General features: G+C 35.1%; 1 protein-coding gene across 4 annotated transcripts in view; it reads right to left on the bottom strand.

Annotated features, from left to right (window-relative positions):
* Positions 1-18358, bottom strand: part of LOC143257419 (C-terminal-binding protein-like) — a 51175-nt gene extending 32817 nt beyond the window's left edge. Inside the window, exons 1-2 of one of the 4 annotated variants that reach the window (XM_076516072.1) lie at positions 18006-18341; positions 16832-16957 (exon numbers count right to left, since the gene is read on the bottom strand). The gene's annotated coding sequence lies outside the window, so the exon portion shown is untranslated. Of the gene's footprint in view, positions 1-3685; positions 4023-16831; positions 16958-18005 lie in introns of those variants that run through there. The other 3 variants (XM_076516066.1, XM_076516073.1, XM_076516069.1) reach the window with 3 other exon arrangements.
* Between the last annotated feature and the right edge of the window lie 1588 nt (positions 18359-19946).

Raw genomic sequence — 19946 nt, 5'->3', positions numbered from 1 at the left:
AAATGGTGATTATATACCAGAATGGCGAATACATGGCAACACTTGCTGCATCATTGTTTTCTCCAGTAACGGTTTTCTATTTGTATATATTGTACTGCTATATACAGCAGTATATTGGATTTGGTACTTCGGTGGTCTACCGCTGCTCATATAAGGGTGGTGACGCCATGACCTCTCCCTCTCTGTGTGTGCGTGTGGTTTATGGTGAAATCCTGATCAGTCAAAATTACAGTAGCTCTTGGATAACCAGTGGCTGGAGAAATGCGCCATAAACACGTTTTGAGGAAGTTTCAATGTTTCTTTAAAAGTGGAAAACACACATATAGAAAAGAGAATACGACTGTAGCGGGTTTCAAAAACATCCAAGCCACGAAATGCTGTGGTCACGAAAGAGAACATTTCAACCCAAAGAACAACTGGGTATGTCCCCTGGTACTGTTAACAAAACAAACAAGGGTGCTTCCATGAGAAAGATGGCAAAAGAACCTAGAATCACAGTTATCCAGTAAATATTTGTTAAGTCTCCAATGAATTTCCAAAAGATTTTTTGTGCCTCTGATGGCCCTGGGAGACAACTTTTCTGTATAACTTTTTTTTTTTTTACCAACTGTAAAGCTCTTCACTGGGTTATATGTACTGTGCCCACCGAGTGTATATAAACCCGATATTTAGTGTTTTACTTTCCTCAGACTTACCACTGAGACACCAGGAGACACTCGTATAATGTACAGACTGAAAAGTTATAAAGATGCAGAGCCTAATATTATCTTTCAGACGAGCTTGTTATAATTGAAACTTCGGTGTCGGATAATACTTCATAACTTCAAATATCAGATGAAGCGATAATGGGCAAAAGTAATTCTAAGGTAACATCGTCGTTACACAGTCTCATATTGCGATGCCCTTGATATCATTCCTTTTTAAAATTTCAATATCACACTGACTTTCTACCATTTTAAAACTTAATACCATGCTGTGATATCTAAAACTTTAATCTTGTAATTTATCAAAGATTAATACAAATTCCACGACTTGGTTAAGTACATAACTGGCCACTTAAACATTATGATCTTTAAAATATCTCACTTTGCTAGATGACATGAATTTAAAAATACATCCGTATTCCCACTAACCTGCTAGGCCTGAGTGACCTGGAAATTGACCAGTTCAAATGTTATCGAAGGGACAAGTTTTACCTAACTGGTGGCGCTAGTACAGGTTGCGCTTTTTGTTTTGTTTCGACAGATGGCGTCATTGAAGTTCGCCTGTCTCTTGCGAGACTTTTATAACTGAATTATCTCGCAATACTTGAAAATATGGTTAAGAACAAGTTGACAAAATTACTCACTAAATTACGATGTGCTGTGGATCGGAACAGAGAATGCAACGACAGCTCCACGAAACCAAACAGCTGCATATTGTAGTCCAAGTTCCGTTTATGTCACATTTACGTAGCAAAGCTGATTCGACACAAGAATCGACCCATAACTTTAGGAACATAGATAGCAATTTTCAACCCCGAAGGAAGTAAACACGAAAAATAATTAATTTGAAACCACTCCCTTAACTCCAGGCGATGGGAGAAATCGCTAAATATCCACATTAACAACGTTGAATTTAAAATTACATTAATATATTTAGACATATTTTGATGATGTCTCTAATCGATACAACAAATTGCATGATATTAACTGTTCAACGTACTATTATAGCCATGATATATTAAACACGTTCTTAGGCTCCCGTTTCCTATAGAGTGTAATTACCCAACTGCTCAATGATTTAAGATACAGCTTCGTGATTGTATGAATAACAATGGCATGACAGCATACTTTAAATTATTTGTAATGTCAATATGACATGGAAACGAAGAGGGAAAAAACAAAACAAAACCAGACGGACCAGCATGACTCGAACATTAAAAAATCAGTTTGGTTTTATGCAAGTAACTCCTGTACTTTCATTTTTTAAAATTGCGCACACACGCACAGATAGTTTGGGCACAATTCTAGTGCAACCCGCAAAACAGACTTGATTAACGATTCGCGAAATTTCCTCATAATTATTATCCAAAATAAAGAACGTCAAACCTGCCACCAGGGGGTGTTATTATAGCACAATTATATATACTTGCATAGTTTAAGAACTTGTCAGTGAAAAATACGGAATAATATATTACAATATGTCGATCATACTACATCTGCCATATTCAGTGCCGAAGAAGTCTTTCTTACAAAGCCAAAACTCATCATATTGGCAGGGATACAACTTGAATAATAGCTTTCTAAGCGCTACTTTTATAATTAACGTTCATGAAAAACGACTAACGATGTGAATGATATTAAGTATGTAAGCATGGGCGTTCGCAAGGGGAGCAGGGTACTTGCCCCTCTCGATTATCAACTATTCTATTCCCTAATCAGAGCCTTGATATTTTGTCATCTTATCCACCTCTGTAATATATCCTGCAAACGCCCACGTACGTAAGTTCTAATTATTAAATTTTAGATAATTCACAACTCAGATTTTTAGGGTAAGAATTAATGACACGATATGTTTTAACACCGATTATTTATTTGAAATTACTACACATTCTGAAGAGCTGAAGAACCACTAGGCTTAGTGTTGCTGCAGTGTCTACAGATTCAACGATATCGATGACACATTAATGTCATTTAAGTTTTAAATAGAAAGGGCATTTGAGCTAAAACACTAACAAACATTTTAACATTTTTTTTTCTTAACAAGGCTATTTAGGGGGCGACACTGTTGTCAAACTGCAAAACAGAAAAGTCCGTTAACAGCTCCCCTTCGAGCACACTTGAGGATATTTATGTTGACAATGCAATAACGCTTATATTCATCAGTAATTGTTTATAGATAAGAGCTTCCAATAAACCGACATCGTCATAATTGTGATAGAACCAGAACCATTGATTAAGAATTACAGCCACACGGTTACATACCAGCTATTCTGCCCCAGTCCAGGTATCGATTTTTCATGACATTTTGACGTAGTGAGTAGAACAATTATACAGACGAAATTTCTCATTGGAACGTCCTCGCGCAGTTATTATGAAGTAACGTAAGAAATCTCGTCACTCTTAGTCGGGGGAAGGGGGAGACAAAGACAACCGCCATTATGTTCTCACAAACAACAATGAAGATAGTTATAGTGTCTCGAATAATATGCGTCAAGAGGCGAAATATTTACAGATTTATTAACGTTTCTTATTTTAAAAAATCATAACCCCACCATTTTTCTTAAATGCAGAACTATCAGTTGATGTATTTTACGCAAGAAATCGGATATTTTTTAATTTTTTTAAAGAGACGTGTGTATGTTTTCTTATAGCAAAGACATATCGATGGGAATCAAGCCCTTGATTTCAGCGTTCTAAATCCGAAAACCTACAGTGTTGTCGCTAATAATTCTTAAAAGAAAAACAACAAACCGAAACCGCACTTGAGCCAAGGATACTTGAACCAAGACATAACTGGTTTTCAATAAGCAGACTTACTGAGCCCTGTTGTTGGTTGTCGCATTATCGGTTTTAACACAAAAACTGATTTTTGTCACGTCAGTGTAGGGAAAAATAAGACTAGCTTGCATGTTATTTCAAATAATAAGTGTTATTAGAAAGAAATAATATTTCATTATTAATACCTGTCATAATTCACTTACTTAATGTAGTCCAAAACAACAACAGGTGCTGTCCATGATATTTATCATGAAAACAGCGTCTCGACTGCTATTTATTACCACATCTCTCGTATCCTAGCCAGTCCGATGAACCGTAGTAGCAAACAAAAGGCCTCGTCGGCACTGGATATGGCAGATAAAGTATGGTTGACGTATTGTTACACAGTTTATATTAAACTTTTACTCACGAGTTCCTAGAATTAACAGTGTAATTCAACAAGTCGGGTAGAATTTCTTGTGCTACTGAGAACTGGACGTATGCCTGTAATATAATAAAATGTCACACTAACGTTACTGCAAAACTCAATAACACGTCCCTGTTATGGCATTTACCCAAGAAGACAATCTTCTAATTGCGCATACCGGGGCGGCTAGTAGTGATAAATGTCTCGAATGTTTCGTAACCGATACTGCATATCGTACATTGGTAAACGTATTAGTTCTACCAGTTATATCAGCGTTTTGGTTGTTTTTGTTTTTTTCGCATAAGAGTCAAACCCTAATTTCTACAAAGTTACACGAATTGTTGACGACGAAACACATTTCCGAGTTCAGACATCAACTATTAATAACGAAAAACCAGAGACTTATGAGAAACAAACAAACAAACAAAAAACAACCAGAAATTTCAACTTCATATTTTGTACATCTTATTAATATCATTTCATAAACATATCCCATTAACCAGACAATTTTGTTGTTTTTCTGAGAAATGTAAAGGCTTGGGTGAGGCAGGGTCTCCCTACCATTACAAAAAACAAATTGGCGCCATTCACTGCTATGAAGATTTGTTATTGATAAGGTATCTAATGGTACAAGTTATGGATTGATCGAGAAAAGTGTGACGTAGGATTATATAGGCAGTTTTGTTGTTTTTTTTTGTCTGCGCGAGGGAGCAGGTAGTAGAAAGGATATCCTCACCAATTACAACTAAAGGGGGAATCGTCCGAGGGGAAGGAGGGCACCTCTCAATATTCCTATCAAATTTAAACCAAGGGAAACTACAAGCATGATTGTAATTGAGGTCACATGACTCCCCAAAGAAAAATGTGCTTATAAATTATAATCCCAGAAGCCTCATACGCTTGCATACTTCCAAACAGTTATTTCACACACACACAAATAAAGCCAACTTGTATCACAACACACCACCACAAAAGATAACTACTACGTGTACAAACAAAAATCAACTTATTACAGTTTGAAACGGTTTGGTTTCTTATGAATTGTTCGCTACACCAAGGTTAGCCATCCGTGATTTAGCAGTGTTAAAAATAGTAGGAAGACAACTAGTCATCACCACCCACCGCTAACTCATGGGCTACTCTTTTACCAACGAATAGTAAAAATGATTTTCACATTGTAATGCCCCCACGGCTAAAGGGGCGAGCTTGTCTGGCGGGACGGAGATTTGAACCTACGATCCGCAGGTTGCGAGTCGAGCGCACTAAACGCCTAACCATGCCGAGATGTTTGAAACGGATATATTATTATATAAAAGTTATATAAATATACGAATTCAAATATGTTTGTTTGTCTTAGAGCAAAGTTACGTTAAACTATGTGCTGTGTCTACCGCGGGGAACTGAACCCCATATCATAGATTACCTTACCACTAACTCACAAGGGGACATGAATAAAAAATTTGGACAAACCCATGTACTCTCTCTAGTGACTTAAAAAAAAATTCCAATCTATATCGAAGCTTTATTTCAGATAAATGCGTCAGAATAGATAGTTAAGTCGTGATACGTCAATACTTTAACAAGAGAATAAAGTGTTAACATACAATCGCGTTGAAAAGGTGTTTGTATTTCTTAATATTTAACAACAACACATTCATGTCAGTATTTAGAATTCGTTAAACATGCCTTTCGATTGTTTCGCAGCAAGTTTGTAAAATACCATAATTCACGGTTCGATTTTATATTCAATTTAGGTCAACGCAAATAGCCCATTGTGTAGCTTTGAAACCAACCATACAATATAGTTTTTTAAAAACATTATTTCCAATTCATAAAAAATATATTTAAAAATTCAGTCAGCATTAAGATATAAAAAATTCCAAATATATTGGATATATTATAGTTTCGTTTTCAAATACGCCCCCTTTTAATGTTTTAAACTTTAAAACATCACCCATCAATTAATGTTGCTACCTACAACATTCCCACTGTTTAAGGGTTAAACCATCATTGGAAATATTGTAGAAAGTCTGTAATTCATTATATTAAATCAAAATCCTTTCAAATTCTTACCATTCTAAATTATTGAATAATATATTTATGAAGTACACCGTTTCAATTAAAAAGAACACCACTCAAGCGTTCACATTTGTTTTCTCGAATACTTCTAAAACTGCTTTTTCGAGCAGTTTAATATCTCTGTAAAAACGAATCCCGTAACAATCCTATTCAAAGCACGATTCATTTTTAAAACATTTTTACAATTCGTTAATGGTATTTTTATTCCGATATTTTTATTTTCTCTGGTACTCGTTGCTTCAGAGTAGACTCGGTTAATTTTGTTTTTCGGTATTATCATTTCTTCGATTGTTTATACGTGACTGAAGTCCAAACGGTTTTAATATCTGCATGGAAAGCGACATCTGAAAGTGAATTTGAGTATTACCATGAAGCTTGGAGTTCCGTGTCTCCCCAAGGAAGAGTAGGATAGTACTGCGAGGATGACTGTTGACTCCAATACCTGTAACGTTGGTGTAAGCACTTTCTGAATTATTCATGGAAGCTTCGAGGTTGGAAAGTAACAGTTCCGTTTGCACACACCTAGGGGACCCTGATGTTAGCTGGACATTTACTTCGTTTGGTTTGTTTTGAATTCCGCACAAAGCTATACGAGGGCTATTTGCGCTAGACGTCCCTAATTTAGCAGTGTAAGACAAGAAGGAAGGCAGCTAGCTAGTCATCACCGCCCACCGCCAACTCTTGGGCTACTCTTTTACCAACGAATAAATGGGATTGACCGTTAATTATAATACCCCCACGATTGAAAGAGCGAGCATATATGGTGCGACGGGGGATTCGAACCCGCGACCCTGAGATTACGAGTCGAGTGCCTTAATCACCTGGCCATGCCAGTCCATTTATTTCGTAAAAATTTAACCCACAAAGAAATCGCTCCGATTTTCAGTTGCCACACAGCATCTGCTCAAAATAACAACTTGAGCAATCCAGTGAGATCTAGATATTCAAGCTGATTACTCGTTTTCAACGTATACAGTAATTTGTTTTCTTCTAAATTTAACATTCACGACGTTTAACGATTTGTTTGTTGTTGTTTTTCTTTTATGCGCAAAGCTACACAATGCGTTACATGCATTCTATCCACAGCGAAGAATCGAATTCCGGATATTAGAGTTGCTTGCCCAGAGACTTACCATTGATCCAATGACTAGACAATCTTATACAGGGGTTGAGTGGTAATGACCTCCAATGTTCAGGAGGAAAACTGAGCATGGTAACCTTTAGACTGGTATCAAAAACTAACAATGGATAAAATAAACCTGACCAGGACAGACTGGTGTAAAAATTAGCAATGGAATCTGACCACGACAAGTCTCGTCTAATTTTAATTTTCCTTCTGACTGGGTCTACAATTTATAAACCTCAAGTAACTCAGTTCCTTGATGGAACAGCAGAGAGTTTACGAACTTCAAAACGCTAAAATCCGGAGCTTGATTCTCCGTAGTGGACACAGGAAAGAACCTAAAGAAGTTTTGCTCTAAAAACAAATAGTTACATTCGGCAGTGGCTTCGTTGAAAGGTAAGCTGGCTGCGAATTTGAATATTTTCTAAGAGAAATAATATGACTGAAACAATTTGTGTTGTTTTACGGATTTTGTTACTAATTACAAACATATTGTCGCATGTAGACGAATTCGAGAACAATACGTTATTTTCAAGAGACACCCGTAACTCTCATTGTATTTAATTTCACTCGAGAAGTACACAGAGTCAGTTATTAAAGGCCTAAATATAGTATACTTCCACGACAAAACACACTTTACACAGCTGCTCTTGTATACAACAATTGTATTCAAGTTTGTTTTTTTTTCTAACTGGGAGCACTCAACGTTTCTCTTTATAGTTTCTTCGAGAGTTCAACTAAAGTAGAGTTAGTATCCGTTTTCAATCACACAACAATCTTATTTGATTGAAAACGATACAACCGAAAATAGAACAACATTCTAAATTATATTTTAAGTGTAGGAATAATAATAAAAACGGTTTCCACACAGAAACATGTCTGTCATCCATGGATGATATGAAGGAAGATTACACTACTTATCTTCTTACCGCAAGTAACAGAAATTAGTGTGTGTGTTTTCTTACAGCAAAGCCACAAAGGGCTATCTGCTCAGCCCATCGAGGGGAATCAAACCCCTGATTTTAGCGTTGTAAATCCGGAGACATACCGCTGTACTAGCGGGGGGCTAGAAATTAGTCATTCATGTTATATAGGTTGGATTACTCTATTACTAACATTTAAAGTCGTGCCTTTCCATACATGTAAACACAGCCTGTAAAAACATACAAGTTCAACAGCTCAGCAATTATTATTAATTATTATTCACACGTTTGTTTCAATCATTTTATTCGTACGTAGCAAGCACAGCCCTACAGTTCTTACTTCAGACATCAAAAGTGTGCGTTTGTTTATCATCAATATTTATCAAAATATATTCTGACAGTAGTTTGTATACATCTGGACTATGACCATCTTAGAACTGATTAGCTTTCAGAGGGTCAAGGCCACAGCAAGGTAAAGAAAAAAAATCCCTACATGATAACGTGGAGACAAAATTTTCACACTAAGTGTGGTCCAAGAGCCGGTTAAATAACGAATATTATCCCCTCATTGTCCTACCAAAAACGGTTAAGTAAATTAATACCAATGCAAGAGTAAAATATCCGACAACATCACCCCTTGTGCTAATTTTCGAGTACTAATTATCAAATGTTAATCCTATCTTCCTGCTGCGTTTTTCCCCCTTTGTTGCAAAGCTCTCGCTCTGTCCACCACAAAATATCGAAACCCGGATCTGAACGTTATTAATTCCGTGAAATAACTACCGCCCCAGTGGATAAGCGAAAGAATTAGTATTATAATCACCTAACCCATAGAAATGATAATATATACATTGGTTATGTCTCAGGATATTATCTTATTTTCAGAATATTTGTTGGAAATCTGATGATTTCCGCACGAAGTTAGTTAACAATATTTATTTTAAAGGGTTGAGACCCTTTAAACGGTGTTTTGTTTCCCAGTTAAACAAAACAAGATCAGGTAGTCATGGATGGAAAGACCGAGACCAATTTTGTATAAAAACAGTAAAATTCGGTTCTTGGAAAACAAATTAGCATTTGTTTCACATTTCAAATTTTTCGTATGCACACCGCAATAAAACAAAAGAAAGAAGCAGTAAACGAAAAAAAGAACCACCATGAAAAAGAAACGGTAAAGAGAAATCTACTCGTTTTCAGTTTCTTTATCATTTCTGAAAAAAACCCCCCAAAAAAACAGGCATATTGATTGTTTTGTTTGTTTTTCAATTTCGCACGAAGCTACACGAGGGCTATCTGCGCTAGCTGTCCCTAATTTAACAATGAAAGACTACAAGGAAGGCTGCTAGTCAATCGCATCCCGTCGCAAACTCTTGGGCTCCTCTTTACTGTCACATTAAAATCCCCCGCGACTTGAAGAGCAAGCATGTTTGGTGTAACGGAATTCGAACACGCAACCCTCAGATTGCAAAAATTAGAAGTTACTGAAAATTATATATTTAAAAACGGATTTGTTCGTCATCACGGATTAGAAGTTACCGAGCTCGTCGCTGGTTTTGTTTAGTTACACTTGTGTTTTTTCTTTTCTAATCACAACACTAGATGCATTTCTGTATGGTCTCCCAAAAAATTATGTTTCTAGGGTACATAAAACCCAAATTTGGAGTTTAAATTTTTATTATTATTATTATTTCCTACTTTTGAAGTTCATATGTTATACTATATTGTAGTCCACCAAATGCATAGTTCTCAATTTTACTGGTGTCATTTTAGTGTCTACTTACTGACTGACTGATTGACAGACAAAAACACATTACTATATAGAGAAGAGAGTCGTAACAACAGACTACGCCTCCTTCGACCCCCTTTTCGGGAAAACAAAAAATTCCATAAACCTGATCAAACCACTCGGGTTGTTCAAGTTAAGCCTCGCTTCAAGATCTCTACAACACACAAAGTAACAACACTGTTGCTGCTCTGTCTTCTGACAAGGAACCCCAAAGAAAAATGAAATCGTAGCTTAGCATGTCCGACAAGCGGTATGACTACTTCACGTGTCTCGTGGGTTAGTATTAAGCAGAAGAATACGAGGGAATTACGTCTTTCTTCTAGGAAAGGCGATAAGCACTGCCATTTTCAACAAACATCCTAATTTAAACGGAAACGTACACCTCGTAATCAAATTCTACATTTACCATTTACCCTTGCGTGGATTACAACACGACGGCCTGGATAATATTTGTATCTATTACACGCAGCGTAAACTTCCATTGCTAACATTTTGGTTCATCTTCCGGTTGGACACGTGGACTATATTATATGTTCATAGCAGTTGAACTGGCTAAATGATTTGTACAAGTTAATCTCGAGTGTCATGATCATGAATATTCACGTATATCAATGATTCACAGAAAAACTATCTCACTCTTCTGCTGACTTAGCGACCACGTGAAATTGATGTAAATCTGTCGTAAAAATAAATAAATAAAGGGAACTAGCACGTGAAACGGTGCTTCTCTGCGGCCAACTCAATCTGTTATACATGCAGGACAGTAAGAGCACAAAAACATAGTTCAAAAACCATACAGGTGTTGTTTGTTTCATCTGATCAATATCAGTTTGCTTGGAGGAGAACAAGAAAAAACAAAACGCAATGGACCAATATAAGCGACACTTTAATAACTCGCGTATGAAGTTCATACAGGCTGGAAATTAGAACGCGAAACGTGACGTTCTCGGCACTTTTAATAGATCTTTAATGGCTATCGAACAAGTTGTTGATGTAATTTTTCATACGAAATGATAATTACATCGAATGCCAAGGGCCTCCGGCACGTGACTGGGCAGTCATAGTTACAAAGGGACTTTGCTTCGCTTTTATTTTTGGTATGTTACAAGCATTATGAAAATATATAGTGGGGGGAAAAACAGTTTTTCTTTTAATTTCTTACTGAAGTAGATCTGTACCTCCAACCACCCTCAAAAATATACGTTTCTGTGAAATTGTGTTTTGGTAAGTTAATAAATTGGTATGTTACCATGAAGTTAAATTGTTCAGTTGAAGAAACAACAAAAATAACACCATAATTTAATTACACTGGTACCTGGAACTAAAAGCACCTACAAATCTGAATTATTTGTATTAAGCAACAAAGATTTGTTACACGTACGCTACAATACGCAGCGCAGGGTTAGCACATTTTGTTAAACACCGAATTATATTTAAACAAAAAAACTACTAGAATGTCTTAAACCTGATTTTTTTCATTTTTTATTTAATTTTCGCTTTTATTCAACAGCTTTAGAAAATAGTAACAGGAAACGAGAGGCTGATACTTTAATTTGTCATAAATTAAATAGACCCATGCCATTAAACACTATTGTGTCACTTATCACGGATTCAAATTATACAATGTATTTTGGCCTATCGACCCGGATCACGTGCATGCACATATTAACGAACAAGTTTTACGGGACTCGGTGATAGGATCTTTGATTGAAGTCATTGCGTTTTTAAATTTCGATTACGCCAATCCCAGATTTTGCGAAATCATCGCCGAAATGTATTGTGTGTATCATTAAATTACCAGACATCTTTGACGTGAATTCTCAAGAAATATTTATAGTAAAAACACCTTTAACTAGCATAAAGTAGATACAAAATCAAAACAATTACCATCAATTTGGATACATGAAGGTTAACTTCATAAATATACAATATCTCACATTAAAGTGTCTGACTTTCAACCGGTATTTCCTACAGAAGTTTAATTAAGTCTGTGTATGTCTTCTGACACTTTCACTAAAAGCAAAAGTTGTATACAATATTATAAAAGTGAATATTTGAAATGCAGATATTTGAGAATTGTAACTGTTAGAACAAGTTTAATGATATTACACAGATGTTCCATGTCAGAAAGTGACTCCTAAAACGTAAAATAAAATCTAGAAACGCAAATTCAAACAATCTGAAAATATTCAAACTTTAACGTCTATCATGTGGTATGTTTGTTTTGAATTAAGCATAATGGGCTATTTGTGCTCCACGGGTACCGAAACTCGGTTTCTTGCAGTGCGAGTCCGCAGTTGTACCGATGCGCCACAGAGGGGCAGCCGCTATATCACTAGGGGGCTCCAATTATATGAAATGCGCGTCCACCCCGACTACGAGTTTTATATGTTTACAATAAATATTGTAAACAAAAAAACAATCGGGCCAATTCGTGCAGCAGTTTTCTACACACAATTTTCAAAAAAATCAAAATTTCCCTCTAAGCGTTTTTAACGAAGTATTGAATATCTTGTGATAAATTAACCACTAATCCTCCGTGTAATGTCTTACGAGTTGATTATGAGGAAACAATACAACCTAAACACTATGTAACAACAGCATGTTAGCTGTGTTCATTATGAGAAACAGTACATTCTAAACACTGCCAATAGGAACAGTACGTTAATTATATTAATTATCTAAAGTCTGAACACAAAGAAACAAGAGTATATTAGTTGTATTCGTTGTTAGATTGATTTTTGGTCTTAATTTACGTCGATAGATTGCTTTGTTTATTTTTAAGCACAAGGCTACAACATGAGCTATTGTGTTTACACTTAAATAAGTCCCAAGGTTCTTCTATTAACACTAAACCTTTTCTTTCTTTGCCTTTGACCACGATGTACCTGCTTGTTACAATGATATATGTAATAATATCAAGTAACAAGTTTCAGCCTCATTATTTGATAACGTGTTTTCTACCACTGTACCAGTTGGTTTACGGTGTACTTCGTTCGATATAATTCTTTTGTTGAGGGGGTGAAAAACACTACTCTGTTTTGTGTCACCTGTTCTTATATAAAGTAGTGAATTTCAAATTTGAAAAACGTAAAATTCTTCAGGATTGTGTTTTGTTAGAAACCATGAGATAGTTGTTTTGTGTTGTTTTTTAATCAGTAAAATCAAAACCATCAAAATATTGTTCCATCATTTGCAAAAAAGCAAACTCAACATCCCTTCAAAAATGTATCGTCCTAGCGTGAAGATCAACAACCTTTATTTGTTACGTTAATCTGTTTTCGCTCACTATTACCTATAAAATATTTCACCCCCATAATCTAACCCATACAGTTATACTGTGTTTAAGTAATCATACATTGAGTAATAATAATAAAGACGTCAGTGAAATGAACAATTGTTCCTCCCGTCAAAGCGTTAGCTTTTGTTTGGTTCGTTAATAGATATAGCGTGTGCATTTTAAAAGCTATGTATCTCCTGCACAAAAACGAAATTTTAATTATTTTAAAATTACGACCTTGACCTTTTGACCTCAAAGCCAAAAGATTTCATCCTTTGCCGTATGGAATGTGTGACCCGTGAAAAGTTTGATTAAAATCTGCTGTTTGAAATTATTTGTCATGACTCAAGGGGGCTGGCATGGGCAGGTGGTTAAGGCACTCGACTTGTAATTTGAGGGTCGCGGGTTCGAATACCCGTCACACCAAACATGCTCGCCCTTTCACTCATGGAAGTGTTATAGTGTTAATTCCACCATTTGTTGGTAAAAGAGTAGCCCAATAGTTGGCGGTGGGTGGTGATGACTAACTGCCTTCCCTCTAGTCTTACACTACTAAATTAGGGATGGCTAGCGCAGATATCCCTCGTGTAGCATTGCGCGAAATTCTAAACAAACATCGTGCTCAAAGTTGAAGTCCACAAACGAACGGACACGATCGTTGGAATATCCTGTGGGCTCATAGAGAATGTTCCACGTCTTTGGGAAGGCCACAATCAACAAAATTGAAGATAACCAAATCATATCTGTCCAAAATGCCAAAACGTCATCGGGGGCTTATAGAACAGTTTGAAATTCGTTTAACAATCGAAATGGAGAAATAAAAATTTGATTATTTTGATGGCAAATGATGATAAAAATTTTCTTTCTTATGAGACCCGATTTAATGCTGTAGTTACCTCAAACTTACTGGCAGATATCCAGACACTTGGATTCAAACATTTTCCGACATCGCAGTAAAACCCAACAGTACTTCTATGACTGGCATTTCCACTGATAGACATACAGTAAAACCAAACAGTACCTCTGACGCTGGCGTTGACATTGCTGTACATTTAACAACATCAGTATTGTGATATATGTACAATTTAGCTTGCATCATAACAATTGTAACTTGATGAAAGACCAGCAATCACTACCAGCTAGTTAATTAAAACCACTGTAGGGTGTTCTTTCCATTACAGGTCTTGAAGGAAATCAAAACTGTTGAAATAAGTGACCCTTTATTATGATTTTGTAGTTTTTTTACAATAGAAATCAGTTTCGTATTCAATGAACTTGATAATATCACAACCCACTAGAAGTGAGATAGACATTCATACATCTAATATAATGTTCATACTAATGAAATATTAAACACAGCGTCCTAACTGTTGGCACAGATAGCCTAGCTGCTTTGTGCCATAAATCACTAAACCTAACTGTTGGAGGGGACTAAATTTTATCCAGTTCAATACTTTAGCTGTTGTTAATAATTAACATAATATTGGTGGCGAGTTATGACTGTTAATGATCCAAACCTAACCTCTATAGTAGCAGGCTTAGATGTTATAAAGAAAATTAATTAGAGGATTATAATTTATCCAACAGATGTCGACCGACTTCCGGAACGTTTCGGAGCAGAGTAGCTCCAAACGAGAGAGAGTTCGTTAAAACCATTCACAAAACACGTACAAGTTGAATTTAGGCTTAGGGAGACGATTACCATTTGTTACATTACTTCAGAAAACATAAAATATTAACTAAATGGGGGACCCTTGAATTTAAAAATATAAAAATAATATAACAGATAATGGTTATGTGCCAGGTAGTATGAAATGAGAGAAAACTAAATAAATTATAGCAAAATTATTAACTTTATATAAAAGTCTTCACTCTTATTAGTCTTGCTTTAACAAACATTAGAAAGTAATAATTCTCCCAAAACGTATTTACGCTAACAAATAATCAGTTATCTACATTTCATATACAACACAATGTCAGAGGTATGTATTAAAGACCACTATATTATGTACACGTAAACGACCACATTCGTCAAGCTGTGTTGAAACAGTAATTTTTCTCCAACTGTTCTACTTTATGGTACTAAGTTCGTATGTTTTTATCTTGTTTCCTGAACAGATACACTTGTTTTAATATTGGTCCAATCGTCAAAGCATTAACGATCAAAAGTTATCATTTCTCGCAAATTTTCACTATATACGAGATATCAAATGGAACATATCCACCATCTGTATTTCTTGTCAGTTTCCCTTATATGCGGTTTTTCTTTTTATCATAAAAATTTACGAAATACTTAACGGCACAGAGGTAATGTACAGCAACGCTTACATGAGAATCGAGTGCCATCATTACCAGCGTAAGCGTGATAATCGATTTTGTAATGGCCTCAAGCTATTCTAGCAGAACGGGTACATCAGGTATTCTTGTGAGGCTCACAGTGAAACATTGTATACTACAGAATGTACGTTCACAAAAAGCCCAGAGAGTTTCTTATTAAAGCTCCGAGGTATGTAAACAAACACAGCTTGGAACTTTAGCAACATTTATATTTTTCAGGCTTTTGTTGAAACACTAACTATTCACCATTAGTTTGTCAATACACGAGTAAATTATATATATATATATCCAAGTTTATTGTACAAACTGGCTTATTTGCAGTGTGGACGGTAATAGTTTTAACTGGCGATAACTAGTGTTAAACGACTAAGTTTGAAATATTGATAAAATATCAAATCAATGAATTAAACTCAGGCAAGTCTGAAATGGATATGATTGGTTTATGAACAGTTTTTCACATTATTTTGTGCTAATACCGTTGTTTACGTAAACAATAAGGTTATATAAATTACCAGCAAGACTTAATCACATTTCAATAAAAAGGAATTATTAACTTATGAACATAAATAAGAAAGTAAAAATTTAAACCGAAATAAGTTAAAATAAAACCATGCACGAATAACAGATTTCGTAACAGTTAACAATCCAAAACTATTGGTTATTACAGTACATTAACTGAAAATACGACAAAAACAATTATTTTAATACTATGTACAATGTAAAGTAGTTAGAGTTCTAGAAAACCCACCGAATTATCACATATGTATTTTACAACAATGTTGTTATTCAACAGCAATGCCACACAGAGTAGAACACAAAGGGTTACAGCAGTTACCAATCTAGTCCGCCGCTAGAACTTTGGCACCGAACAAACTGTCGTTTCAGCAAAAACGTAACAACAAACATGATATAATTGAAATACTTTTATCTATCTTTATTGGAAACCCTGTTTAATTTTTAAGGCAGTAAACACAACGTGACTTAAATTGTTAACACTGTCAGATGTGTATTAACAATATGAACAGCGCTGACCTTTTACACGGAATTGTTAGTTACATAGTTATAATAATATGTTAACGTAATATTCCAAAATGAACTCCTACAATAAGCATAATTCCAACCATTAATGTTTATAAAATGTCAAAAATGCTTAACATTGCTGAATACAAGTAGCAGAATATATTTTTAATTATACTTGTCATATGACATTAGGGTTAGGCCTATTACATTTTTAAATATTGAATTTTTTATCTTATCCCTTAAGATTTATTAAAGTGTATAACCGTATTCTAATAACATCACATTTGTCACAACCACTGTCGACGACGCGTTTTCTTCAATCCAGAACTCTTCAGGCCAGCTGGTATACGACAATTACAAGTGTTTGAAATACTATTATAGTAAGTCATTATTACCGTTTGTAGAATCCCATCAAAACTTGCACAGCTTTGGATTGAGCGAAACTCGTTGTCGACAAAGGATATGAAAAATATCGTGGGGTGTAAAACAATTACCTCACACTGCTCTAATTCTTGAAAGTCCTTCATAAAATACATAAAGAATGCAGTATTTAAAAATATAATAGGCTTAATAACTAATATCTTATGATAAGCATAATTCTTCTTCTTCGACAAAAAAACAACAACAAAACACACACCGTAATAACTGCCGGATCTTACAATTCTGTACAAATTCGAAATCCACCTCTTTAAATACACAACAAATTTGTATAGACCATTTTTGTTCTCTAAAATATCTGTATTTTGCTAGGTTCTACATAACTTATGCAAAACGGTTAAGAATATTTTATATTAGCATTTTGAAACAAAATAGTTTTAATACCATAAATTTGACGAATAAATAAATATATTATAAACATAATTATAATAAAACAAGCATTAATTGTTTACATACGATATAATGGCTATTGAATGATAATACTTAAAATAATATGCCCTTGTTAAATTAGTTACTAATCGTTTGAAAATTAACAATAGTCTTGTATTTTACTACTCTATTACACGTTTAATATTTGTCAACAGCACAAACGACTCCATCTCAGCATTATAAACAATACGGTATCCCATTTTTAATAGTTCGAATTATATATATAAAGCTTAGTTTTTCTACAAAAATGCACTCAATTGTAAATAAATGCCAGCAAGAGTGGAGTAGTATATTGTATCTGCTAATACAAATTGCTACACGTCACCTGTAATTACGAATAACAGTATTACACTATAAATTATACAAACGCAATAAAACACGAGCTTCAAACTCAAGACGGAGCTGGTAACACGTGTCAAATAAAAGTATTGTTATCGTATTAATTGTTTATACCATTTCACTTTCAGATTATTAATATTGTTTCTTTTTCGCTTTTATTGTTACAGGAACATATTGTTAGCATAATAAGAACAACAATACAAATTTACGAAACGTGACAAACAATACTCAATGGTATAAAATAAAAATGTAAATAAATTTCACAAACGTAAGACCCAATAAGCGCAACCTGCATATTATTATATAATTGTAGTCATAAGTGAATTTTTAAGGTAGAATATAAGGAAAACGTCTACAACTTACCTTTGCTTTATAGCTTAAAACAGTTGCCTCCGCGTTTAAACAAAGTTGGCTTTTGTGACCACTTAGACTGCACTGTCGGGACAACAAACCCACTGAACGACTAGCTAACACAGTGCCGATCTTTCAAACCAGTACACAGACTAGAGCTACAAAACATGGAGACGTTGGGGAAGGGAACTAAACCCCTTGATCTTTTCTCCTTGTTGTCTCTCTCTCTGGCGTTTCAGTCGCCAGCTAGCATTCTTCCTGTCTATGAATGTATGTGCACAAGCGGTAACACTAATACATTCCCTTCTACCCCACAGCGTCGTGCTCAAGCTTCAAGGTCATCCAACAGTGGTGGCGGCCATGCGCTTGCTCTGTAATAAACAATGGCGGCAGAGATGGTGTTATGTGGGGAAAATAACATAATTAATGCACGTGACTGCGATAGATGAGAAGAAAAGTGGTAGTCACTTGCTTTTCAAACGCAACATAGCTATATGATGACGATTCATGATCAAAAGTAGCAATCAGGATACGTTATTATTTTTAACGGTTTCTCAAAAACCTTTTTGCATTTTTTTATTTACGGAAAACGTGATAAACGTCTAAAATAATAGATGTTTTAACCATGTTGTCGTTTCAGGACTGATTATTGAATTTTGCTATTTGAGTGAATAAAAATTACGATTTATCAATAACAATAACATGCTCTCAGGATCAAGTTACGTCAACAATTTATTACACATCCAACTCTTGAACATCATATATAAAAAATAAATTTTTACATTGTTACCGCTGCTAAGCTTTGTTGAGTAACAAGAATAATAAATAAAACTATTGTTTCTGTTACATCAAAGTAGTACTGTTGAGTTATAAATTACTATCATGAATAATGACAATTTGAAATACGATTTCACACATCTTTAAAACTCTCAGTTCGACATGCAACCATGTTGCACATTGCATTTACAAATTGTTTCGTAATTTAAATTTCGTAGAAAGCGAACAGTATTCTAAATGCAGCGCTATCTAGTGACATTTTTCTGACACCTACTCCATTTTTTTTATATTGGCTTTGATTTCAGTAACGTCTAACTAATCCGTCTCTGATACGACAACTTTTATAACATGCCATTGTTTACTAATGTGGAGATTTAACCGCACGTAATAAATCGGATTAAAACGAAGAATTCGGAGTACTTTTAACTTGTAAAAAAATAAAATAAAATATACAAATTTTAGGTATGTAGCGACATCTGTTAGCAGTTCATTGAAATTAAGTTACATTTTTATTTTGTTTTGTTTTTTTATGTATACACATTTTAGTAACACAGCTTCTAAACCCAAAAGTAAGAGTTAATAATGTTAATTAAATCATTAAGATTAGGCCTTATTAATGTTAGTAAATTGCAATGTAAATATAATTTTCAGGATAGTTATTAAGATGTATTATCCAGTGATCATATTTTTTATTTTAATATTGAAGAACTGTTTGTTTTTGGAATTTCGCACAAAGCTACTCGAGGGCTATCTGTGCTAGCCGTCCCTAATTTAGCAGTGTAAGACTAGAGAGAAGGCAGTTAGTCATCACCACCCACCGCCAACTCTTGGGCTACTCTTTTACCGACGAAAAGTGGGATTGATCGTATCATTATAACGCCCCTACGGCTGGGAGGGCGAGCATGTTTGGCACGACTCGGGCGCGAACCCGCGACCCTCAAATTACGAAGCGCACGCCTTAACGCGCTAGGCCATGCCAGGCCCTATGTTGAAGAACTAACTCTCTCTGTGTGCGTGCGTGCGTGCGTTTTCATATAGCAAAGCCATATCAGACTATCTGCTGTATCCACCGAGGGTCATCAAGCCCCTGAATATAGGGTCGTAATCCGTAGACTTACCTTTGTCCCAGCGGGGAACAGGAACTAATTAAACGACTTCTTAAGTCTGGTTAATTAT

Source organism: Tachypleus tridentatus, chromosome 7 (genome assembly GCF_004210375.1).
Source record: "Tachypleus tridentatus isolate NWPU-2018 chromosome 7, ASM421037v1, whole genome shotgun sequence".
Lineage (NCBI taxonomy): Eukaryota > Metazoa > Arthropoda > Merostomata > Xiphosura > Limulidae > Tachypleus > Tachypleus tridentatus.
This window is presented reverse-complemented; position numbering and strand designations above follow the sequence as displayed.